Below are 27,321 nucleotides of genomic sequence, written 5' to 3' on the forward strand. Positions count from 1 at the left end.
GGCACTTGGGTACTCGTGATCACATTCAACCCACACCCGAGCCTATAAGAGGCAATGGCTCTATTTTAGAGATGAGGAAATGGAGATTCAGAAACACTCTGTAATAGCCCCAGAAGGCAAAGCTAATAAATCATAACAGTTGATTATGAACTCAGGTCTCGATGACAGCAGAACACATGTTCTTTCCATCATATTTCATCACTGGTGGGCCCCAACCGATAAGAAATGCCAAGACCCACAGTGTCACGCTACCCTTTCACCCCTATTCACTGAGACACTCCCTGACGATGATTCATTTCTGCTGAGGCCCCGTTTCTGGAGGGTTGGGTCTGATTGGGCTGAGCGTCCCACTGTCCTCCTGGGAGACTAGAGAATCCAGAGACGAGCAGAAGACACGAAGCCATAGGCACGGTTAAGGCTCGAGTGTAACTGTTCTCTGAGAGTGGTTGATTTCTGCAAGCTGTAAAATGCTTCTCTGCCCACCTCCACCCCTACCCACAGCCCTTGAGTTCTTTCGGCCGGATCAGCTCATACGGCAGTCAGCTTTCAAAAATATCTCATTGGCCACCTGTGGCCCACATGTTCAGACATTCCGGAAATGTACTGTTTGATCCGTACATCCCCACAACTAACAGATCCCTCAGGCGGTGCTGACCTGCAGAGAAATGGCCCCCCACATGTCCTCTAGCATCTGTACTTACCTTGTTGCAAGAAACAAGAAAATTCAGAAGATGACAGGGATTTGTTCCCGATTTATGGAACCGTAACCGTTAGGGGGCAAACAGCACTGATGCGCTCTTACGACAGGGGCCAATTTTCCCTGTAATTCTAATTTATCACACTGGTTATTATGATAATTCTAGTTATCAACTCATTGGTCACAGTTGCTTCTGTGGATTGGAAAACACATAACCTGTCTATGAAATTCGTAAACATTTCATAAGACTAAAATCATACTATTCTCATACACTGTAACCTTCCTTAATAAATCCCCCGATGGACTCTTTCTAATTAAAATCTGGATCGGTGGACCCTGAAGTGTAGAAAAGGGAACCCCGGGGGACTTTGAAGTTATTGCAAGATTTCCAAGAACCCACATAAATTGGGGAAAAAAATAGGCTTTGCACATGTATGTATTACTACTTTTCAAAAGTATGCTTATTAACATGCAAATTTTCACTGACAAAAATGCAAATTCTCACATAATTGATACTGAAATCATGGCAATGCTTGTCCTTAACCATTTATTTAATTGATTGATTCTAAAAAAAATGGATTTCCTGTTATACGGAAAATTCTAGGAGACAAGCATTAAAAAGGCATCCTTATATTCTAAGAGCCTGGGAACCACGGATCTAGGTGGATTATCTTTTTTCGGTATCACATCCATTTGAGTCATCAACAGTGAACCTTTGACCCAAGCTGTCAAGATTTCTTCATAGGCACAAGTAATCTACATCTGACCTGAATCAGATGACTCAGGCTGACTGGGAGCTCTCTGCTTTTTCCTTTTCCTTTAATTTTATCAACACGAATCAGCACTGTAAACCCTTTTCCAGTACGTTCTAATGGAGGCCCCGGGCCAGAGGTCACTTCCTCTTTGGAGTCACCCTGACCCTGCATGCAAAGCGTCTGTCTGTCCTCTGCCCCAATGCCAGGCCTTATAATCCCTATATTATACCACCGACCACATCTGTCCCCATACGTCCAGTTGAGGGAAGGAGCAGAGACCCTCCGCCTTGGGAAAGGAGGCTATTGATCCAGAAGTCTCCCTATAAAAGTACTACAGTGACTGTCACAGAAGTTTCATCTGGTAACTACTGGATGAGTTACAGGTAATAATAATAATTAATTCTCTTCACAGCATGTCTTAATTATGGCTCCCCCCCCCCCAATGTGATTTAGAGGAATCAATAAACCAGTAAATTGAGAGAGCAGTGACGATGAACACAGATAACAGAGACCCAGAAGAAGGTCATGGGGTAGGTCTGCCACCATTAGGAGAAGAAAGGGGACATATAATTTTTTAAAAAATTGTTAAAATCATAGTAAAAATGGTGAGGCAAGTCAGGTGAGAAGGCTGGACGCAGTTAGTAGATGGGTAGTAATCATAACTCCTATCAAGAGCTTATAGTGCCCCATTCTGTTGTTCATGTTCATGCAAGCACCGACTCACTTCTCTGAAAAACTCCAAGGGATATATACTATTATTGCCCCCATGTTGAAGAAAAGCGAACCTGAACACAGGTTAAGTCACTTGTCCCAAATCCCATTCACAATCAGTGAGTAGCAGAGGGGGACTCATACAGATGAGCTCGGCTTCTGCAAAGTACACTGAGCCAGTCCAAGGGAGGACACGGATCCCTTTAACCCCCTACGCCATCCCTAATTCCTGAGCGTATCCTCAAAGTGTAGAATGAAAGGCCAATACAGAGAGGAAAAGGACAGCCATCAGGAGGACACTTGTTCTGAGACACGACCAGAAGCGGTTTTACTTTTGTCCATCAGACAACCCTATTGGGAAGGTATTGTGATCTCCTATTTAGAAATAAGGGAACTGAGACAGGAATTTATTAATCCACCCAAGATCACACTGGAAGGAGGTGACAGAACCACTTCTGAGCAGAGACCGTCTTATTTACCCTTATCACATGATAAAGCAGGATGCCTGGCTTAAGATAAAGCATTTTGTAAGTTCATTAGGTAATCGGTTTCAAGGGCAGACATGCCCTCCGGCTATAGGCAAGCCAGTGGGACTAGGAAAGAAGAGAGGCAAAAGACCAGGATTTCTTCCTTCCTCCCTCTCTCCATCCTCCCCTCCTTTTCTTTCTTCTTCCTTTGAAAAATATACATTGAGCATCTACCATTTCAAAAACTCTAACAGAAAGTCTGACAAAATGTGGCTCCCTAAGCCCCTCTATGCTTACAGTAAATGGGGGCAGAAACCCGCCATCAAATAATAAAAATGCAGAAATGCCGTGGTAAATAATACCATAGAGGTCCTCATGAGTAGCGACACTTCAGATAATCCTGAACACCGCGAAGAAATGAGAAAGACAGAAAGTGGGGGCGGCGGGGGGGGGGGGGGGGGGGGGGGGGAATTCCTTGTGGAGAGAACACAGGCGTGAGGGATGAATTCACACCATAGAGACATAAGGAAGTTCTTCCCATGGTCAGAATGAATGGGGGGGAGGGGGTGGAAGATTGGAAACCCTCAGCTAGAAGACCCCCACGCGCTGAGCTGAGGAGTCAGAGCAAGTCTTGAGAAGCTGCGAGAGCCCCCAATGCTGGTGATGAGGAGAATGCCAAAAGGACCGGATCTGCAGTTTAAAAAATCTCCCTAGTGGGGCGCCTGGGTGGCTCAGTCGGTTAAGCGTCCGACTTCGGCTCAGGTCATGATCTCGCGGTCCGTGGGTTTGAGCCCCGCGTTGGGCTCTGTGCTGACAGCTCAGAGCCTGGAGCCTGTTTCAGATTCTGTGTCTCCCTCTTTCTCTGACCCTCCCCTGTTCATGCTCTCTCTCTGTCTCAAAAATAAATAAATGTTAAAAAAAAATTTTTTTTAAATAATAAAAAAATAAAAAATCTCCCTAGTGGGAGCGTGAAGACCACGGTGGTAGCAGAAAGTGGGGACAAGAAGAGCAGTTGGAGTTTCCAATAAAGGCTGGGGGGTCGTGGCGGGGGGGGGGTGGGGGGTGGGGTCATAAAACCACCAATCACACGAAGAACCTTCACAGAGTATTCAGGCATTCTCGGTGGCGTGGAGTTGAACCACTGTCCCCAACAGGTCTAGAATGTAAGGCACAGGGAAGAATGCGTAATTTGAAGAAACTTAAGATTGAATATCAAGGTTACGTGTTTTGACTTTTACTAGAGGTCACTTCAGATTGTGTCTCTGGTTATATCTTAAGTTATCTCTCTGGAACTTCTTTTTAAGTAGGGAATCACAGGAAGAAAAATCCTACAAGGCTTTCTTTCCTTCCTTTTTTTTTTTTTTTTAATATGAAATTTGTTGTCGAGTCGGTTTCCATACGACACCCAGTACTCGTCCTCCCAATAGATGCCCTCCTCAAGGCCCATCGCCTACTTTCCCCTCTCTCCCACTCCCCTAAAAATCCTAGAAGTCTTAAGAAGGATGTCATCAAGGCAAGAGGTAGGAATAAAAAGGAATGGGCGAGCCCCAATGACACTAGAAGTCAGGCCCACAGGACATGGAGAGAGAGTGGTGAGACAGAGATGGGGACATAGGAGACAGAGACCAGCGTTCCTGAGGTTCCTGCAGGGCATACGAGAGTTAGACAAGCAGCAGACACAGAAACAAAGAGCACTAGTGAGTGCAGTGTGGACAGGCCACACCAGAGGTGCCCACGGGACCTTGAAACGGAGAGAGGTGGAGATACAGATCAGAGTCAACGGTGCACAGCAGCAGTTGAAGCCATCAGCGTCAATGAGCTTCATCCTGGGACACGTGTAAAGTCATGAGAGAAGAAAGCCAAAGATGGGTTCTCGGGCAACATGGAAATTTAAGGTCTGCACAGCGAGGGCACCTGTGTGGCTCAGTCATTAAGCATCCAACTTGGACTCAGGTCATGATCTCACAGTTGGTGAGTTGAGCCCCACATGGGGGCTCGTTGCTGTCAGCACAGAATTGGCTTAGGATCCTCTGTCCCCCTCTCTCTGCCCCTCCCCTGCTGTCTCTCTCTCTCTCAATAAAATAAAATAAAATAAAATAAAATAAAATAAAATAAAATAAAACAAAACAAAACATTTAAAATAAATAAGGCAAGAGGTCAAGAGTGGCCTCTCACTTTGGCCCCTGGGGAGTAACGATGACCCTATGCAGACAGTACAGTGAGGGTGCACCTGCAGAAATGTGCCACCAGGTGCCCTGAATGCTGGGGGCTGGGGGGGTCCTGTCCTCAGCACCCGGGAATAGGGCCAGACGACTGGGCATTCATAGGTATCACCTCCAATTTCTTCCACAGATCATGTTAAAGTAGTCACGCAAAACGCGTGAAGGCATGTCTTGGTATTGTTTTCCCAATTTACATACATTTCCTTTTTCTTTCTTTATTTCTTTTTAATTTCTTTTTAAAGCGCATTTATTTTTTGAGAGAGAGACAGAGCACACGAGTGGAGGAGGGACAGGGAGAGAGAATCCAAAGCAGGCTCCATGCCACCAGTGCAGAGCCCAACACAGGGCTCGAACCCACGAACTGGGAGCTCATGACCTGAGCTGAAGTCAAGAGCCAAACTAACTGAGCTACCCAGGCACCCACTTCCTTTTTTTGTTTTTTGTTTTTTGTTTTTGGGGTTTTTTTATATAAGCAAAGGAGAAATCCTCTAAACACTGCCCTTTTTCAGTGTTCCTTGGGCAACGCCAGTCCAGTCCTGTAACTTGTATTGAGCGTTGGAGAAATCGACAGACGACTTGTTAAACTCTCCAGACACAAATTTTTAAAAGAAACCGTAATAATCCATCTCTAGAACAAGAAAGCAGAAGAAAATCGTGTCCCTGGATTTGACCTTATTACCTAATGTTGAATAAGGTTGTGGTCACTTTCCCTGAGTTTTCCTTTGTTGCCACCAGACTCAGCACCATTCAGAAGGTGTCAGAAGGATGACTCTTGATGAGGGGTGTCCTCTATTTTCCACACACCAATGGTTTGAGCCCATCAGTCACTGGCAGGGGTTGGAGGGAGAATTTGCGTACACCGGGAAGCCCTGTGTTTGGCCCCTGAGTTCAGTTGCCCTAAAAACAGCCAGGTTCATATTCAAAAGCCAAGGAATATCGACCAGGCAATCCAAAGTGATATTGACTCATCCCCAGCAGAAATCCGCCAACGCTTGGTGGGCACTTTTATTGCTGTAATATGGGAGTAGCACAGGAAGCCACCGAGGCCATGTTCTGTCTGCACGTAAAAGAGCTGGCGGGGCTCACTACCCTCCGTGGTCATGGGGACCACCGCTCCCACAGCATTGACATCGTGTCACGGTATCGTCTGTGACACCGTCTCCTGATACGGTTTTGCAGGACAGCACTAACATTGCTTGAAGTTGATGATTATTTCTCCTAGCTCATACCAGCTCTCTTTCTTTCTTTCTCGTTTAGAAGGAAAAGTGCAAAGTGCTAATGTTGACAGAAATGATGCGTTCTGTGCATCAGTAGGACTCTTTCGTGTTTTCGTAGCAACTTGCTGGAAGCCTTCTGTCCAATCTGGGCTTGTGACTCCATCCGAACTTGTACAAGTTTGCTTCACCACTGTCATCCCTCCGCGCCCAGATACGCACTCACACCCGCGTGCATGGAGGCATGGCTGCAAGGTCCTCGTGCATCAGACAGAAGGAACAAATGTTGTGTTTGTACAACCACTAAAGCATGACTCACGAGCCATTACTGGGGATCATTTTGTCTTTACTGGGCTGTAGAGGTTGTACGGGTACTTGTGCAATTTGGCTCTATTCTTGGCGCTGGAAAATAGGCATAATCTCATTTTCTACGTCTGGAGGCTTTTGCTTTGCAGTGACTCTGACATAGTTAAGAGGATTGACAACGTACAGCAGTTGAGTGATTAGGTCTCGGAAGGGGATTGTGTGTGTGTGTCTCGTGTCCCTGTTCTATCCCACACTGCAGACTTCTGTGATACCTTTTTAAGTAACTCTGACACATCTTTGGGGATCTTCTGAAGCTTTTCTCCATGCTCTTTGAGACCCTCTATTAATCTCCTTAACATAGACAGCCTTGTTCTTTGCAGATCATTTTTCATTGGGGAAATGTGCTTTATTTCCTATTTGCCACGGTCTTCTTATATAGCAAACACTCAGGTGCCTACACTTTTCCTTTTAATTTACAAGGGCACTTGAATTTCTTTTTTGGGCGCAATGTCAAATTCTTAAAAAAATAAAATTTGTCAGGCACTCTTCTCAAATTCCTCCGTGGAGTGAGGGATAACTCACTTTCTTGTATTTTGTTCACCTGAACTGGTAAAGCGAATTGCATTTTCTCATAACAGATGTTCATATTATTTCAGTGCTTTGAACGAGATATCCCTGGACTGATACTGTCTTTCTTGCTTGACCTGTTTATTTTTCCTCTCTTCCCTAAACACACCCTCTTCCCGAACTATTTTTGAATAACTCAGCGCACTGTTTTCTCATCAGCATGTAAAGCTACCTAGGCTACGGGTGTGTAAGACTGAAAAATCTACCTTCCTACTCACAGCTTGGCGTGAAATCCTCATGTGCCGGCATCCTTTGTGGGGGTACCAACTGCTAATGCATTTCTCAACTCTACTTCATGCTAGTTTCACTCAAAAAAAAAAAAAAAAAAAACCTAACAACAACAAAGGTTTAACACAAAGACCCTTGAGGCCTTGAAGATGCCAACTCTCAAAGTATGATACGTTTTGATACTGGTTTGCTAGAAAAATCCCTTTGGGGTGAAGCTTTGGGCAGAACGACTACACTGTAATTTGTAGCAAACAACATCCCGGGTGAGAGGGGACATGCCTGTGAAACCAATAACGAGATTAAGAACGAACTTGGGAGTTCCTCACAGCGGAGTATCTACATGTCACCCTGAAGGGTCAGAAAATTCAGGGAGCACAGCCTTACAGACGATTTTGATGTCAGAAAGCAGCTTTTAAATGTACACAGTTCGGGGTTTAATAAGATCCAGAACAAGTTGTGACTCTATCCCTACAGTTTTGCCCTGACCTTTCTCTCAGGCAGGCAGAGAACGTTATGGGCTTGAAAAAAGGACGCATCTCAATCTTCAGGCAAATCTTAAGTCTATACGTTACTGTACTCTTGGCCAATTCAGATGAGATTTTTGCTTACACTGGGACTTTGAGTTTTTAATGCTTAGGAAGAATGGTGGGAGGTCGCTAATTATTTAAATGTAATGTTTTCCCCATTCAAAGCAGTGGTTCTCACACCAGGGTGATTTTGCATCCACTCCCAAGGGGACATTGGCAGACGTCTACAGATGTCACAACTGGGAAGAGGTACCACTGGTATCCGGTGCGTAGAGACCAGAGATGTTGCTTAATATTCGACGGTGCACAGCGTGCCCCCCCGCCCCCCGACAACAAAGAATTTATCCAGGTCAAAATATCAGTAGCGCCAAGGATCAGAAACTCACGTTTATACCAGCAGTGATGGTATTTTTTAACTGACGATAGGCAAAGATAAAAATCTTTAATGATTTTTAAACAAGTTCTGTGTTCATTCCAGTTACAACTTAGTGCACATAACTGGGGTTTTCCCCTAAAACATAATTACACACCAATTGTTCATTCTCACCGCCGAATGACAGAAACAGTGAAAATAGGTGTTCATTTTTCTCAACCTGTAGCTCAGTAATTTTTAGACACTACACAAGGAACAGGTATATGTTCCTAATGGGAACCTGGGAAATAAGGCCTGAGGCATTGAAAAGAATGAATTCCAAATTACTCAGTTCTCATCTTTGAGAGCACTTTCTTATCTCAGTAGTCAGTAATGACTATAAATCTTCGCATGGTGATGAAAGTGTCCATTCTTTCTGTAGTTGTTAAAATCTCTAAATTGGTAACTTGCTCACTATGGTTTTCATGTCTTTAGCTTTTAGATGGACGAGACAATATGGGTATTGAAATTTCTAAATTATACTGGGTCCGGTTTCAGAAAGGCTAGTATTACACGTTAGAAAAGCATGCTGTGTCCTGTGCAAATCAGTCATAATCTGATGCCTGATATCGCAACGCTTCTCAGAAGGCTTGGGGCCATACAGACTTCGCCCTGGCCTACGTCCTTCCACAGTGGGGTGTCGCTTGCTCAGGAGGTCCCTGTTGGGGACAAGGCAGATACCACAGGAATAGTCGGTACGTATCGGTGCACGTGTGCAAGATGCACGTGGGCCTCTGGTTTAGTTTTGAATATCATTGTTTCCCAAGGCAGCTTCTCGAGATTTCTCTGGGGGGATTATGCCCGGAGACATCTCAAAAGTCTTCTTTCATACCATTTCCTGTCTCAAATACTCACCCACAGACATCTGCTGAATCCAAGTTTCCACAGAAAGCCACGTCAGTGTTCTCTAGAGTGCATCCTGAGCACGCCATAGTGGGACAATAGTAGCAGGTGTTTCTTACTCTGGTTTCCCTCCGGAAAGGCAATTGTACTTTTGGTGACTGCGGTCGAATGACGTCAGATCTCTCAGACTTGCAGCCTCCAGAGTTGTGAGACAATAAATTCCTGCTGTGTGAGCCCTGTCTGTGGTCTTCTCTTACGGCAGCCCTAGCAGACGGACGCAAGTGAGCTCCTACCAAGTGCCAAATGTGGCGCTGGGCTCCGAATTATCCCACCTCATTTCAATATTCAGTGTGTCCAGGTGATGCTACCAGAATAAATCACTGAAACAATTGCATCTGAAATCTATTATCAGATGCATTGTTTCTCACGAGGTCTTCACAGGTTTCTCATCAACACCCTCGAGTAATGCTTACATTTCGTTGGGCAACACTTTTTCACTGAACTAGAACGTAAATCCCTTCCCAGGTGATACAGTGAAGTCCCTAGAATTGATCATGAGAAACAGATTTCTAGTCTTTTGATGTGCCCCCAACAGGTGTTTAAGGTATAAGTAAACTAATAACTTAGTTACATAAGTTATCCTGGTTTGGCAGACTCACGGTGATGTGACAGATTCTTCCAATGGACCGCATGAGATGCTCCTGAGATAGCGCACATCATATGCTATGCTTTATACCATTTAATAATAATTCATTTTCTGGCTTGTCCACTAGACTATATTTGATGGAAGTGGGGGCTGTTTGGGTGTCCTCGTCTCTACAGAAGGTATGCTACAAACACTTGTCTCGTAGGATTAAATGAAATGACGGACGTAGTTACGGCACTCAGCGCCACGCTGGCATGCCGGGAAGACGAGACAAGCATTAGGTACCCTTGGAGTTCTGTTATTTTCTTCGTTACATTACCCCTCACTTTGCAAACTGTGCCGAGCACCGTGCCTGAGCCATTAGAGTCCCCTGGTGTGATGAATGAATGAAAATCATTCTGTTTTCAAATACGGGAAAGGGACATCCATTTATACTAGAAGATAGGCTGAGGACAGGGACTGTTTTCATTTGGTTTTGATCGTGTTATTGTCTGCTGCACTATCCCAGTGTTTGGCGTTCGGTGAAACTCAATCGGCATGGGATGGAATGCATTGAAAGCCAAGTATGTAGGCGCACGGAGGAAAGACTTCTGCAGATGACTCAGTGGTAGGGAAATTTTCCTGACTGATCTGGTTCCCTCCCAAATTAAGAAGGGCAAAACATGCAGAATTATTCTTCCAGGCGGCATTATAAGTAAGTTACTTCTCCCTTCCCGAGAGGGGTCTGTAGTAGCAATCTCAGTTCTGTTTGTCTAGCTTTTTACTTCATTAACCAAAGACTAGGTACATGACAAACACTATTATCAATTAGACTCTATCTCCTTATATTTATTTTAGTATGTTTCAAGAGTTCTATTGATCTGAATTCAACAGATTTATGTTGATCTGTTACAGGTATGCTTTTGAACCTTTCCCAGAGTGATCTTTGGTATAGTAGCGTTAACTTAAAATATAGGTCTTTAAATTATTTAATATTATATTACAACACCTATTTAAGTGCCACGCCATAATATCCATAACATTTAAAGACAAATTTCAGGGGCACCCAGGTGGCTCAGTCGGTTAAGCGTCCAACTTTGGCTCGGGGCATGATCTCACGGTTCATGAGTTCAAGCCCCGTGTCGGGCTCTGTGCTGACAGCTCAGAGCCTGGAGCCTGCTTTGGGTTCTGTGTCTCCCTCTCTCTGCCCCTCCCCTACTTACACTCTGTCTCTGTCTCTCAAAAATAAACATAAGAAAATAAAAATAAATTAAAAATAAATAAAGACAAAGACAAAAACGATAAAGACAAATTTCCAACCATGGTGCATGCTTCCATTTACTGTTAAATAATTATATAAAAATAATGCGTTCTTTTTTCACCATGTAAATACAAAATTGCATATTGTATCATTTTGGGTTGGGTACTGAATGCATGCACATGCATGTATTTCAAATAGCAGACTGAAACTTAACTATAATTATAACATCAAATATGTTTTCATAAACTGATGCTTGTAATCCTTTTTCTGAAAAAAAAAAAAAAGAAAGCGGTATATTTTCATAGTTGTTGTGTGTTGTTTCTAAATTAGGGGATGGGAGTTTTCGGGATGCTCTTAGTAAGCTCTTTTTCTAAAAATAATACATTGAGGACATGGAAAGTCTTTATTCTCAACAAATGAAAAGACAATTTGGGTATAATCATCACTACATTCTCCCCTTTCAACATTTGTTCTTTTGAAGAACTGGAGCCATCCTGAGAAGCCACATAAGAATTTGGATTAGATGAATGCAAATGATTGACCTGCTCATCAATTCGTCTTGAGGCAAATTTGCAGAATTAGTACCATTTTGTACCCTTCCATACTTATTGTGTTTGACCATCAATGTGTTAAAACAGTAACACACGCAGAGTGAAGATGATCATCCAGTCGATCTTAGCACCATTCAGCTCTGAGCTTGATTCATTTCGATACCCATCCAGTGGCCACCGCGCACTACGAGCTACGGAGGTTCTCAAATCGCCCACTTTAAAGGAAAAAAACAATAATAAAACTCCAAATCGTTATTGTATTTACTTCTTTACAAAGCAGACACCGAGGCTGACTGTACTGCTGTCTTTGGTAAGGGGAGCCCCGGGGAGTTTGTGACATGACCGGCCGGTTGGGGAGAGCTTCTAGAAATTCTTCCTCTCTCTCTGGATCGGCACTACATTTCAAGGACTCACGGAAGTTGGCCGCCACCCTTTAAGGTGAATAGGAGAAAGACAATGAGCAGTCCCAATTCTCTTTTCAAAAGGAAGAGGAGAGACCTATGAGGTGGGGGGCTATCGTGAATAAATACAGTAACGATGCTATCCTTAGAAGTTGCTTTCTTGTTGGAGCCATTTCATTTCCCAGATGCTATAACCTCCTCACACCCAGGATGAAGACGCAATTACTAATGAGATTTGGAAATCCTCCTCCCGTTCTCTGCGTGGACGTGGTGGGGAGAGGGCGTCAGCACGACAACATCATTATATTTCGTGCTTAGAGCTGCCCGTTCGTAGGACTCCATGCTGGGCTGATCTGTAGCATCCAGTGGGGTAAGTTCTCTGAAGTCTAATTCAACTCCATCTTCCCTGGGCCTGTGGTTGCCCTCTGCCTTGAAACCCACATTCTCTATGATATCCTTGGCCAGAGGCACCTGGGTGGCTCAGTCAGTTGAGCGCCCGAACTCTTGGATTCAGCTCAGATCATGATCTAACAGTTCATGGGATCAAGCCCCGCATCCTGCTCTACACCGACAGTGCAGAGCCTGCTTGGAATTCTTCCTTTCCCTCTCTTTCTACTTTTCTCTCTCTCTCAAAATAAACTTTAAAAAAATTATATCCTTGGCCATCTCCTCTGAATGCCCTATACACCTCCAAAACTATTCACATAATTTTCCTCTTTTCTTAACCCAGCTCTTTAAGATCACTCAGGGGCTCCTTCCACTGCTCTAAACTTCTGACTTTTTCCTTAACACCATTTCCATATTTCTCACCTCTCACCCCTTGCTGTAGTTCAGGACGGTAGGTCCTAGAATTTTCCTTGGGGTTAATCTCACCAATCCAAATCTGGGCTTCTGTAGAAGCAGAAATGCACAGAAACTTCTGAAGTGCCATGTTTCCAATCCTTATAACTGACTTTAAAGTTCACCTCCTAAAATAGCTCTTGCTTTCTGCAATATGTGATGATTCATATGTAGCCACTTATCAGAGTCTATTCTTACCGGATTAATCTTCTAGTGAAACTGCTCTTATTTCGTGATTACTCCGTCCGCAACACCAGTCTGTCTGGGTTTCAAAGCCTACCATCAGTTTAACAAATTCAGTTCAATGCGTTCCCCAATAATAAGGTAGGAAAGGGGTCCGAAAGATTACAGAAATTTAGGAATTATGTAAGTTAGCAGAAAGGGACACAGATGTAGTATAACTGCATTTATTTATTTAATTATAAATTAAGCCCTGAGAATTTGCATCTGAAGTTGACCTGAAAAGTTAATGAAGAGTTTGAACAGGATCTCAGAACCCAACAAACATGTCCTATTTATTCCTGCTCTTCTGGACCTCATTTTTTATGCTAAAAAAAGAAAAAAATTGAGTCGAGTTGAGCACCCGACTCTTGATTGCAGCTTGGGTTATAATCTCAGTGTGTGGGACTGAGCCCCGCATCAGGCTCTGAAATGAGCATAAAGCCCGCTTGAGATTCTCTCTCTCCTCTCACTCTCTGCCCCTCCCCCACTGTCTCTCTCTCTCTCTCTCTCTCTCTCTCTCTCAAAATAAATAAACATTAAAAATATCTTTAAAGTAGATTTTATTTTATTTAAAAAATTTTTTAACATTTGTTTATTTTTGAGAGACAGAGGCGGATCGTGAGTAGGGGAGGGGCAGAGAGAGAGGGAGGCACAGAATCTAAAGCAGGCTCCAGGCTCTGAGCTATTAGCACAGAGCCTGATGCAGGCTCAAACTCATGAACCATGAGATCATGACCTGAGCTGAAGTCAGATGCTTAACCAACTGAACTACCCAGGAACCCCTAAAAAGTTTTTTTTGATTGAAATTCTTTTATACATGGGGATGCCTGGGTGGCTCAGAAGCATCCCACTTTGGCTTATGATCTCGGAGTTCATGAGTTCGAGCCCTGCATCGGGCTCTGTGCTGACAGCTCAAAGCCTGGAGCCTGCTTTGGATTCTGTCTCTCGTTCTTTCTCTCTCTCTCTCTCTCTGCCCCTCCCAGCTCACTCTCTCTCTCTCTCTCTTTCTCTAAGGTAAATAAAAATTTTTTTAAAAATTTTAAACAAATTCTTTTATATATGTGTGCACACAGAAAATACACATACACTCCTACCTATTCAAAGGCCTTATATCCTGATAGATGAGATCAGTGTCTGGAACACCTCAATGAAAAGTGGAAAGTGCCTAGGGGCCCCTGGGTGGTGGAGTCGGTTGAGCGTCGACTCTTGATTTCAGCTCCTGTCATGATCCCAGGGTTGTGGTGTCTATTAAGCATCTCCCATGCTCACTGGCTCGCTCGCTCGCTCGCTCTCCCTCTCTGTCTCAAAAAAGTGCCTAGGATCAGGAATCAAAGAGGGAATTCTGATTCTGCTCTCAGCCTTTGCTCAAATGCCTTCTGATCTTATGAAACTAAGTGAATGACGTAACCGGTTTTGAACTCCAGCCTCCGCACCAATTGTCAAAAATTGCATCATTTGGCTCGGGTCGCACCATGGTACGTAACACGCATGACCCTCTTCAGGAGCTTCATGAACGCATACAGCTACAGCTCTCTTTTTTCCTCGCAGTTAATTACTTACCATCTCAAAGCCCTTTATTAACAAGAAGTCCTTAGCTCCTCATGATCAACCCCTTCAAACCCAAGTGCTCTAGAGACACAGTCAGCTCAAGAAAGGTCAGTGCTACTTCCAAACACTAGACAAAAAGAACAAGAAAGTCCGATCAGTCCACGGAACTGCTATTTTGATTGCTTCCGCTGGACATTGTGTTGAACTGACACTTCAGAGACTCCTATGGCTCTCCGTGTCTTGATTCGAGCTGCCTCGGCTAGTCCAGAACTCACCAGCAGCCAGAAGGGAGCTTCGCACTTGAGGTGTGGACACAACACGGAAAGCAAGTGTTATGTGGAATTAAAAACGCGAAGAAGGCTTAAGACGTCCAGATATTAATAACCTTGGAGCTCTGGGCACCCCAAATTGTGCTAAAAGCCAGGCAGTGTGCTCTGTGGTCACGATAGGAACCGTGGAATTCCAGTTCCTCTGTGACAGATCTTTGCGGAAACTCTAGAGTATGCGGCGAAGGGTATTTTTGGAAAGCTGGTGTTTATTTGAATCGGGGCTCAGGCTATTGGAGATGCAGTGTGCAGACCGACGTGTATAGACATGCCTAATTCTTCAGAGGACTATTCTGAGGGTGAATGAATAACAAAGGTAAAGGAACATTAACCAATACTCCTCAGGGAACCACACTAGCCACTGAAAATGCAGATAAGGCGTTTTTTACCACCCTTGACAAGCCTTCAACAGAGGACAGTAAACATGACTTTCAAGCTCATTGTTCTCTTGTCCACACTGAACACACGCAGATGCTGTTCCCCAAAGCACAGCGCAGCAAGAATAACTGGGTCCTCCAATGGTCTCCAGCCTCAGTATCATGCTCTGCCAAAGCTAGTTCTTCCCCTGAATACTTCGGTCCAAGGTCGTGCGAAAAGCAGGTCATTATCTCAATCAGAGTCGGACTTTCCTCCTGGGGAGTTCCTTTTTGGAAACTGCATCCTGTCAGATTCTGGTTATGGACACCTAGCTCAACACTAGAAAGTGTTCCTCACCTAAGGGCTCCTTGTCACCTGCCTCTACCCTGACAGCCCCTGAACTCGGCATAATTCGGAGGAGGATTCGGCTAGGCCAAACTGAGACCTGGTCACTCTTCTTCCCCAAAGCAAGGACGCTGCCTAATTAAAGAAAACCCAGGGAAGCTTTCCAAAGGAGAGATGTCTTACCTCGAGAAAACAGAGAAATAGGTGACATATTTTAGGACGTACTTTACGTCTTCTCCCCTGGCTTGATGACAGGTGGTTGATACAAAATACAGGGAAATGAAGGTGCTTTGCAATAATTAAATACATGACTCACCTGCCCTCCTTTTCTTTTGAAACACTAGAACATTTATTAAGTGAACCAGAGACTTTGGCAGGTGATGTGCCATTTGCCTAGCTGTACAGGTGTCATTCCAAACTTGATTGCACATTCCCTGGGGACAGAGGCGATGTCTGTACGCCGTGTGACAGTTCTCGAGCATCATAACGGGAAGGGCATGTAAAGGGTTCTAGAAACAGTCGTCAGCTTACCGGTTTACAGACACAACTAATCGTTGCTATTTTCAAATCGTATCTCCTCCTTTGAACTTTTCGCATCCAAGGCATCACCGCTGGTTGTTAGGTCCTTCAATATGTACTCTTCTCTGCTGACAGCTTTGCAAGGACGATTAAAAAAAGAAAAAGAAAAGAAAAACACCTTATCCGTATCTCAGTAACATGGATGATTCTTCGATGGCTGTTTCGTAAATCTCATTGGCCTCACTATTCACGGTCCCCGCCGCAGCTGAGCGAAGAGGCAGGGCTTTACCCACATCTCGGTGATGAGCCATTTGCCTAGCTGTACAGGTGTCATTCCAAACTTGATTGCACATTCCCTGGGGGGACATTTCAAATGTCCAGCAGGTGGACATTTCAAACGACAGGAGCTCTGACTGCAATCAACTCCCAGGGTGGAAAAGCACACTTCACAGCCTCCACCACGGCCCTCCTTCAATTACACGCCCGAACGGAAGAAACTGAGTGCCACGTGGCCATGGTTAAGACGGGCCCTGCTGCCCATGTGCAGAACAGGATGCAAATCCAGAGCCCAGGCCGGAAGAACCGGAGTCTTTTAAGCTCCAGCTGGCGTTTTGATTCCTTGTAATCCTTACATTTTGTGTCATCCCCACGTCCAACAGTATTTCTTTCTGTGCCGCTGCGAATGTGAAAATAAACTTATAGCTGCAACAAGACCATATCAGAAACACGTTTCAAGCTTTCCTCGCATACAGTAGCTTATTGTTGCATGAGGTTTTTTTCCCCAGGTAAGAGGTTCGTTTTCCACCCGGCCTTCTGGTTGACTCAGCACGAAAGCGTCCACAGATGCCGCCTCTGCCTTGAAAGGGAGCTGCTCACGCGCGCCTGAGTCATGTTTATGGGGAATTACGTTAAGGTGAAGTTGAGACGGTGGCATGTTACCCCGGTTCTCATTTCAATTCCAAAGCCACGTTTTCTCTCACTTACCAGGAAGCATAGCTAGTGAACGTGAAGTTCACCCCTGGCAGGGAACCAACTCCTGCAGCCCCAAACCTCGTGGGATCCCCGCAGATAACATCAAACAGGACAAGTAGAGCAAAACACTGGGGTGAAATTGAATGTATCTTGAGGAAAACCCTAACCAAGATCAGAGGTTCTATGAACATGTTAAAGAATGTAAACGTTGCTGGTTTCAGAGAGTTTAACAAAATGCACACGGACTTAAGATAGAGTAAAAAAAAAAAAATTCAAGTTCAGCATTGCTTGGCTCAGTTTTGGTCTCCCAAACAGGCAGCTATTGGGTTTTTCTTTTTTTCTTTTTCTTCTTCCTCCTCCTCCCCCTCCTCCCCCTCCTCCTCTTCTTCTTCTTCTTCTTTTTTTTTTTTTTTTAAGATCAAAGATGGGAGAGAATAAGAAGTGTTTGATAAAGGGAAAACAGAGTTGGTGGGAGACAACAGCACATAGAGGAGTCAGAATGTGTCTGTCAGAAGGGCCAGGGGGGAGCAAGCAGAGACCAGCCGGTGGTGGACCAGGTCCCTGAGAACAGTAATCAGGGAATTACGGGAGTCACAGCTTGGACTCACAGCCGGCCACACCTGCTAGGGCACACGCCTGGCCTGCATAGCTCGTCCCTGAGCCCACACAATCCGCTGCAAGGAAACCGCTTCAAACCCCATCACCTTACACCTTCAAGTCCTATCCCCGGACGCTCAAAATTCCTCTAACAGAACTTAGTCTGGGATTACCCAGTGGTAATAAGATCCCTCAAGGGTAGCGTTGTGTAAAGCTCACATTCAAATAAAATTATCTGCATCAGATGAAGGGGGTTTTTTTGTACGTTGCAGAAAGGAACAGAAAGCAAAAGATGGGAAGACGGGGTACAAGGGGCTCGTAGGCAGGAAGTTGGAATTCGGGGGAGTTTGGCTGATTTGGGGAATTTACCTAGCATGGTCGGCCAAGAAATGGGAGCAAGGGTTTTGATTCCCCCCCCCCCCCGCCCCCGCCGTGAGCGCCCAGTATGGGCCAGGTCTCCTGCTAGAGCCCAGAGCATTCATGGAAAGGCAGAGAGTTCTGGTTTCCCCATCCGGTGAGACCCACATCAACCACAGCCCTCTGACTGTTCAACACCGGGAGGCTGTGCTGAAGCAGCCTCAGTGCCCCCAAAAGAGTGTGACTGTTTCAGAGGCCAGAGTTCTGCCTTCATTCTCACTTTCTTCTCAAACTCCTCCCACTTGGTTCCCACCACGAGCAAAAGGGCATAAAGTCACCAAATGATACACACATTGATCGAAAGATAGTTTTCAACACTCATCTTTCTCTAGCCCGTTCCTCGAGGTCCAGGTCAAATGCTATTTTCTGTGAGGAGCCTTCCTCAGTTTCCCTTGGGAGGCTGAGTATGGCACCCCTTGATTGAGTTTGGGGCTCCTCGGGTATTGGATTGTCTCCAGGGGAAGAGCTCGGCACTGAGCTGGTGCTCAGCTGGGCGCAGAAATCAAGTTAAGGAGAGTAGGAACAGCTGAGTTGACAATGAGCTTGGTCCCTATTTATTTCCACCATTTTTTCCCTCACATTTATCATAGTGTCATCACTCTTTTGTTGTTTGCTTATTTTCTGAGACCATGGGTGGGAGGAGACACCCAGTGGCATTTTCCCCTCTCTCTACAATGCTATCAATAATATATTTGCCGATCATTCATCTGACCACCATTGGATGAACATTCATGCTGTATCAGCAGCAAAGGCATCCATCCTATCTCTCCTCAGAAAGTATCGCCAGGGGCACCTGGGTGGCTCAGTTAGTTGAGCGTCTGACTTCGGCTCAGGTCATGATCTCTCAGTTCATGAGTTCAAGCCCCACGTCGGGCTCTGTGCAGACAGCTCGGAGCCTGGAGCCTGCTTCAGATTCTGTGTCTCCCTCTCTCTCTGCCCCAACCCCACTCACATTCTGTCTCGGTCTCTCTCAAAAATAAATAAACATTAAAAAAAAAAAAAAAAAAGGGAAGTATTGCCACATATGACCCTCCATGAAGATCCCCAAAGTTCCTGCCATTACTACCCCCTTTCTTCCATCATTTTCTTCCCACTCACCTCTTATCTAGCTGTGAAGCAAGCAGACAGAGTTGAAATAATGAGCATCTCAGGGAATCATTTTTACAACCACCAGACTGCTTAATTATTCCAAATTTCATCATTTCAGCCTACATAGATGCTTTCTGAACTAAGGTTTATAGGTCGTACTAGCTCATCAACTCAAGACTAGCAGCACCCAGACATGGTCCACCCAGCCTTAAACAGAGGAGTAGGAATGAATGCATGGGAAGAAGAGTGCTCTGGGCATCTTGATACTTGTTAACGGGGAAAGAGAAAATCCAGGGCCCTATCTCCACCCTGGAGATGAACACTTCATTTCATGCATCCTTGGGCTGAACATTCTTTAAAGAGTAAGAAGCATTAAATACACGGGGTGGAAAGGGGTTATCCCAGCATATCTTGAATGATTTTTTTACTCCACATACATATGATTGCAAAAAAGCATGAAGTATGGTCAAGTATGACTCTTGTGCTTTTCAGGACCTGCCCAAATGCCCAGCACATGAAAAATGTTCACGCGATGGTTGCCGAATGGACCGATGCCAATAACACTATTGTTAGTCTCTTGGAGAAAAGGGCAAACACTGCTGGGTGTTTCTTCTTACTCACACTTTGAGAAAATACATACGTAAATAATAAAAGGGTGACAATGCTATGATGAATGGCAGACAATGTCCCAGAAATGACTGAGGAGCAAATGCTAGAATGAAGACTGAACTAGCTGTCAACTCAGCTGTTTGCACTCTTATCAACTCAGTCAACGTCAGCAGCCCATCTGGCCTCAGTTTCCCAATCTGTTTTAAGGGTGTTGCAATTATTGGATTTCTAGGGCCTCTAAATTCCTTTAAGCCCAGAAATACCGCGCTTTTTCTTTTAGCTCTCAGCATGTGAAGGCTTTTGAACCTTTTTTAAAAAGAACAATTTTTTCAAATGAACTTTCTTGGAAAACTATTTAAAAAATAAAAACAAGCCGATATTGCCAATATTGTTGATGTTTCAGAGGAATTCCCCATTAAAAAAAAAAAAGGCTTCTCATTTATACCCTAAGAAGTTGGGGAATCAACTGAAAATAAAAATCAAATATCAGGTGAAAAATAGAGAACAGCAACTCCCTCCAGCTCTAAGAGCCAAATGGGGCTTGGTAATACTTAACCTCCAAATTAGGCAGCACTGAACTGAAACAAACCTCAAGTCATGGAGAGGTGGGCAAAAACAGGTGCTCTAGGTTCCCTTTGAAATTCTGATGTGATCTTTGATAAAAAAGAAAAAAAAAAGAAAGAAAAGAAAAAAGAAACATAGAATCTTGGCAAGGCTTAGATCCCAAATAGCCTTACGACAATCACCCAGCAAAGCAGGCACCCCGAGGACAAAATATCACTTCTTTTCTCCAAAGAGAGCCCATTCTGTGTATCCAGTGGGAAAAATCGCTGTGATGTTTCATGATGTGTGGGAATGCTTCTTTATTATTCTTAGAAATATTCTACATTTTTGGACTGGAAATAAAGATTACGTTTGGCCTTTAAAATGGCACAGTGATACCCACCGTGTCCAAAAATAAATTTCGGCGTTAATTTCTTATAAAATTGTTGCAAAATCAAATTGTGTATATCGTGATTTTTACGATACTGGAACATTTTCCCTGAAATATGTAGAGATTTATAATTTTAAAAAGTACATCAAGAAAAAAATGCTTTTGTAGGAATCAAACGGTTGTAATTTTCTACGAAACTTTAAACTAGCCTCTGATGGTTTCAATTTTACATCCAAGGAAACCAAGATAAATTTAACAGGTATATGAGAGCCTTTCTTGCGCATATAATAAATGCTCAGGATCATCATGATATATTAAGAGTCAGACTCCATGGACCAACACAGATATATTCGTCTGAATGACATACCCTTAACATGCTGGATCAGAGTATCTCTAATTTCTTGCTTAACATACTTGAGGAAGAATAAAGAAATTTTTCATTTTAAATGGCTCATTGTGGCAAATCAGGAATCTTTTCAAAACTGGCTGTTCGATCGCAAATTTGAATAACATGGATGCGACGCTCAACCATATTGAGTTTTTGAATTCCTCCACCGAAAAAGAATTTATGGCAACAGGATATGATTAACCATCTACTAATTTTATAATCACAAAATGACTCATGTGAGGCTGAGCGTCAGAATTTTGATAAAAGAAAGCACAGTCTAGTGGATGGAAGTAATGACAGGAAATTTACAGATAAAATTAATAAACGACTAGGCATAGGCAGTCATGATGCTGAGTCATTGTTTATCTGCTATCTAACCTGAAGGTTTTTTCAGGCGTCTAAGCTTATGATTTATATTATTTAAACAAACATAAAATAGGTGAATTCTTCCCTGTGATGGATATCAACACACAAGAATGTAAATTAAACTTAATAACACGATCTGAGTATTCGCGGCTACAAGTGATCAATTAATGCCATGCCACCTTCCAATCAATCATGGCCTTAAGATTGCAAGAGGTGTCCTGAGTAATACAGAGCGGTATTTCTGTGGCAATAAGGGGAGAAGTAGAGGTAGCTTAAAATAAAAGAAGGAGGGGCGCCTGGGTGGCGCAGTCGGTTAAGCGTCCGACTTCAGCCAGGTCACGATCTCACGGTCCGTGAGTTCGAGCCCCGCGTCGGGCTCTGGGCTGATGGCTCAGAGCCTGGAGCCTGTTTCTGAATCTGTGTTTCCCTCTCTCTCTGCCTCTCCCCCGTTCATGCTCTGTCTCTCTCTGTCCCAAAAATAAATAAACGTTGAAAAAAAAATTTTTTAAAAATAAATAAATAAAAGAAGGAGAGTGAATAGTAGGCCCAGAAGGGAAATTCCTAACTTGACTTTTCTTATACGAATCTAATTGTTTCTTTCCAAGGATCTATCCTTCATTTCTGCAGCACCAGTGTCTATCCCAAGGCCTGACCCAGAGAAGGTTTTCAATAAGGCATCTGATAAATGAATATGTGAATGACTGACTCAGGATATTAATCATTCACCACCCGAGGTATGAATGTGGCAGGCATGCGCACGGGCCATGGTGGGAGAGGGGGAGGAGTGGGGGTGGGGGGAGGCAGGGAGGATGTAGAACAGCAGAGATGGAGACAGAATCATGGAAAACAGCCCCATTTTGAGAAAGGGAAGGGGGAAAGGAAAGAGTGAACCGGAAGGCCGAAGGTAAGGGAGGAGTATCAAGCATGAGAAGTTAAAACAGTGAGAACAAAGGGACGTGGACACTCAAGAGCAGTTGCGGGGGAGGACTGGAACAGACATTATGTTCTAGAGTTTAAACAGCGAGGATGGCGAGTTCTAGAAGCAGTGAGTGGAGACAAAGAACCCTGAAGAAGGCCTAGACAGTGCATCAGAAAGAAATCAAACGGGAGCACCCAGGAGGCTCAGTTGACCGACTTCAGCTCAGGTCATGATCTCACAGCTGGTGAGTTCGAGCCCCACATCGGGCTCTGTGCTGACAGTTTGGACTGTCAAACGGGCCTGGAGCCTGTTTCCGATTCTGTGTCTCCCTCTCTCTCTCTGGCCCTCCCCATCCTGTGCTCTGTCTCTCTCTCTTCAGCACGAGCAAGGGAGGGGCGGAGAGAGAGAGAGAGAGGGAGACACAGAATCTCAAGCAGGCTCTCTCAGCACAGAGCCCGATGCGGGGCTGGAACCCATGAACCGCAAGACCATGACCTGAGCCGAAGTTGGACACATAACCAGTTGAGCCACCCAGGTGCCCCCAAAAAAATTGTTTTAGAGAAGGAAGTCCAACAGAAGCAGACATTCTCAGGAGGAACAGAGAGGTGGGTGCATTGATCCTGGGAGCAGGTGGGCTTCCAGTCTATGTTCACACCTGTGCCAGCGTGCTTTGTAAATCACGCTGAAGCACGATTTTTTCCTGAAGCATCTTGCATGCAAAGAGCTATCCTAAACGCCATCACATTACAGCAAAGTAAGTCCTGGCGTGTCCTCCAGCTGAGACAAAAAAGTTGACGGAGAAATTCACAAATGAAAGAAGGAACGTCCTTCTTTTATAACTGGAGTAATAGATAGACGAAATGGATACATTCCTAGAAACTGGTAACCTACCCAAACTGAAACAAGAAGAAATAGAAAATCTGAACAGACTGACCAGCAAAGAAATTGAATCAGTAATCCAAAAACTCTCCCAAAAGTCCAGAACAGGATAGATTCACAGGGAAATTCTATGAAACATTTAAAGAGTTAATACCTATTCTTCTCAAACTCTTTCCAAAAACAGAATGTGAAGGAAAGCTTTCAAATTCATTCTATGAGGCCAGCATTATCCTGATACCAAAACCAAATAAATACACCACAAAAAAGAAAAGAGAGAGAACTACAGGCCAATATCTCTGATAAACATAGATGCAAAAAATCTTCAACAAAATACTAGCAAATGGAATCCAACAATACATTTAAAAAATCATTTGGGGTTCCTGGGTCGCTCAGTCGGTTAAGCATCTGACTTCGGCTCAGGTCATGATCTCACGGTTCGTGAGTTTGAGTCCCGCATCGGGCTCTGTGCTGACAGCTCAGAGCCTGGAGTTTGCTTCCGATCCTGTGTCTCCCTCTCTCTCTGCCCCTCTCCTGCTCGCATTCTGCCTCTCTCTCTCAAAAGTAAATATTTTAAAAATTTTTAAAAAAGAATCATTTACCACTATCAAGTGGGATGTATTCGTGGGCTGCAAGGGTGGTTCAGTATTCATCAATCAATCAACATGATACATCACATCAATAAGAGAAAGAGTAAGAACCATACAATCATTTCATTAGATGAAGCAAAGGGTTTGACAAAGTACAACATCCATTCATGGTAGAAACCCCCAACAAGCTAGGTTTCGAGGTAATAAACTTCAACATAATAAAGGCATTTTTTGGAAGACCCACAAGTGATATCATCCTCAATGGGAAAAACAAAAAAACAAAAAACAAAACAACAACAACAACAACAAAACCAAACCAAAACAAAACAAAACAAAAAACAACCTTACAGCCTTTCCCCAAAGGTCAGAAATAAGACAAGCATGTCCACTGTCACCACTTTTATTCAACATAGTACTGGAAGTCTTAGCCACAGCAGTCAGATAACAAACAGAAATAAAAGGCATCCAACTCAGTAAGGAAAAAGTAAAATCTTTCACTATTAGCCAGTGACACATGGTCTTATATATAGGAAACTCCAAAGAGTCCACCAAAAACCACTAGAACTAATAAATGAATTCAGTAAAAGTCACAGGATGCAAAAGCAATGTACAGAAATCTTGCATTTCTATACACCAATAATGAAGCAGAAGGAGAAATTAAGAAAATCCCATTTACAAAGGCACCAAAAGTAATAAGATATCTAGTAATAAACCCAACCAAAGAGGTGAAATGCCTGTCCTCTGAAAGCTATAAAATACTGTTGAAAGAAATTGAAGACAGCACAGAGAAATGGAAAGACACTCCATGCTCATGGGTTGGAAGAACAAACATTGTGATAACGTCTATACTACCCACAGCAATCTATGCATTTAATGTAATCCCTATCAAAATACCACCAGCAATTTTCACAGAACTGGAATAAACAATCCTGAAATTTGTATGGAATCACAAAAGACCCTGAAGAGCCCAAGCGATCTTGGCAACAAAAAAAAAAAAAAAAAAAAAAAAGGAAAAAGAAAAGAAAAGAAAGAAAAGCAAAGCAAAGCTGGAGGCATCACAATTCTGGACTTCAAGTTTTATTACAAAGCTGTAGTAATCAAAACAGTATGGCACTGGCACAAAAATAGACACCAAGATCAAAAAACAGAATAGAAAATCCAGAAATGACCCCACAATTATATGGTCAATTAATCTTTGACAAAGCAGGAAAGAATATCCAATGAGAAAAAGACAAGTCTCTTCAACAAACGTTGTCGGGAAAACTGGACAGCAATATGCAAAAGAATGAAACTGGAACATTTAATTATACCATATACAAAAATAAATTCAAAATGGATTAAAGAGCTAAATGTGATATCTGAAAACACAAAAGTCCTAGGAAAGATTACAGGCAGTAATTTCTCTGACATTGGCCATAGCAGCTTTCTTCGAGACAGGTCCCCTGAGGCAACAGAAACAAAAGCAAACATAAACTATTGGGAATACATCAAAATAAAAAAGCTTCTGCACAGTGAAGGAAACAGTCAACAGAACTAAAAGGCAACCTTCTGAATGGAAGAAGATATTTGCAAATGACATATGCAATAAAGGCTTGACATGCAAAATATATAAAGAACGTATGCAACTCAACATTCCAAAAACAAATAATCCAATTAAAAAATGGGCAGAAGATATAAACAGACATTTCTCCAAAGAAGACATCCAGATGGCTAACAGACACATGAAAAGATGCTCATCATCACTCATCATCAGGGAAATACAAGTCAAAACTACAATGAGATACCACCTCGCACCTGTCATAATGGCTGAAACAACCCAAGAAACCACTGGTGTTGGCGAAGATGTGGAGAAAAAAGAACCCTTTTGCACTGCTGGTGGGCATGCCAATTGGTGCAGCCACTGTGGACATCAGTATGGAGCTTCCTCAAAAAGTTAAAAACAGGACTACCCTGTGATCTGATCATTTCACCACCTGGCATTTACCCAAAAAACACAAAACACTAATCCAAAGGGATACATGCACCCCCATGTTTATAGCAGTATTTACAATAGCGAACCTAGGGAAGCAGCCCAAGTGCCCGACAAGAGATGAATGGATAAAGAAGATGTGACACACACAATGGAATAATATTCAGCCATAAAAAGGAATGAAGTCTTGCCATTGGAAATGACATGGTTGGAGCTGGAGAGTATTATGCTGAGTGAAATCAGTCACAGAAAGACAAATACTATATGATTTCGCTCATACGTGGAATTTAAGGGGCAAACCAAGAAACAGACTCAACTACAAAGAACGAGCAGATGGTTCCCAGAGGCGCAGGGTGGGGAGATGGGGAAAACAGGTGATGGGGATGAAATAGTGCACTTGTTGTGATGAGCGCTGGGTGATTATAATAAAAAAAAAAAAACGGAGTTAGAGAAAAGGCAATGTAAATACATTCAATAAACCTTAAAGTATAATATTTTTAAACGTTGTAAAGTGATCTCCATTTGTTTTCCACCAGAATAAAGGATCAAAAATCACAAGAATACAACCAAAAATTACACACAAAAGATATAAGCCAGGGTCTTTTTTACACAGAGTTGATTTCAAAGAGAATCCATCAGCCAAAAGTAATGTTAAAAATAGAATCATCACTTCAGTGTTGTGAGGAACGCTGAGAGAACCAATCCACCGGCTGCTACAGTGTTTCAAACTACTTTTCTCTTGTCTCCGATTCCCAGGCCTCCTGAAGCTGTGCCAGAAGCTTCTCTCACGGACCCCAGTCCCTCCCACCCATCCCCCCACCTGCCCCCAGAGCCCTCTCCTGGGGATACCCCCTTACTTCTTTCTCCTCTCCACTTGCTGCTTCGAGAAAGCCCAGGAGTATTCTGGAAAACACAAGCCAAAGTGCCTTTTTTTCTTTTGCAATATAGGAGAGAGTGAATCACATCATACTACTTAGAGTGCTTCCACTCTAATAATAGCTACGTTTCCATCGGAAAACTTATGCCAAGGTAAGGAGGATTTTGAGCCATCCACAACCACTTCACCTGGCATAAATGGCCCCCAAAAACAGTATATCCACTTAATTTCTCCTGTTTGTTCACATTCCTTAGCTAATGTCCATTTTGACAACCATATATATATATATATATATATATATATATATATATATGGTTAAGGAGGGGAAAAGAGCAAATGCTCATTGCAAATGGAAAATGAACCCCTGTCTACTGAGAAAAAAAAGAATTTGAAGGGTTCCCAGGTGGCTCAGTGGGTGGGCGTCTGACTTTGACTCAGGTCATGATCTCTCAGTCCGTGAGCTCGAGCCCCAAGTTGGGCTCTGTGCTGACAGCTTGGAGCCCGGGAGTTTGCTTCAGATCCTGTGTCTCCCTCTCTCTCTGCCCCTCCTCCACTTGTGCAGGCGCGCGCGCACTCTCTCTCTCTCTCAAAAATAAACATTAAAAAATTGAAAAAAAAAAGAATTTGATAACTCCATTTTCCTGGCTAAGGTGCACAAGTGTATGCCTATGTGTGCATGTGTGTGTGCAAGTGTGGGCCTATGTGTGTGCACGT

This window comes from Prionailurus viverrinus, chromosome A1, assembly GCF_022837055.1.
Source record: "Prionailurus viverrinus isolate Anna chromosome A1, UM_Priviv_1.0, whole genome shotgun sequence".
NCBI classification, from domain to species: domain Eukaryota; kingdom Metazoa; phylum Chordata; class Mammalia; order Carnivora; family Felidae; genus Prionailurus; species Prionailurus viverrinus.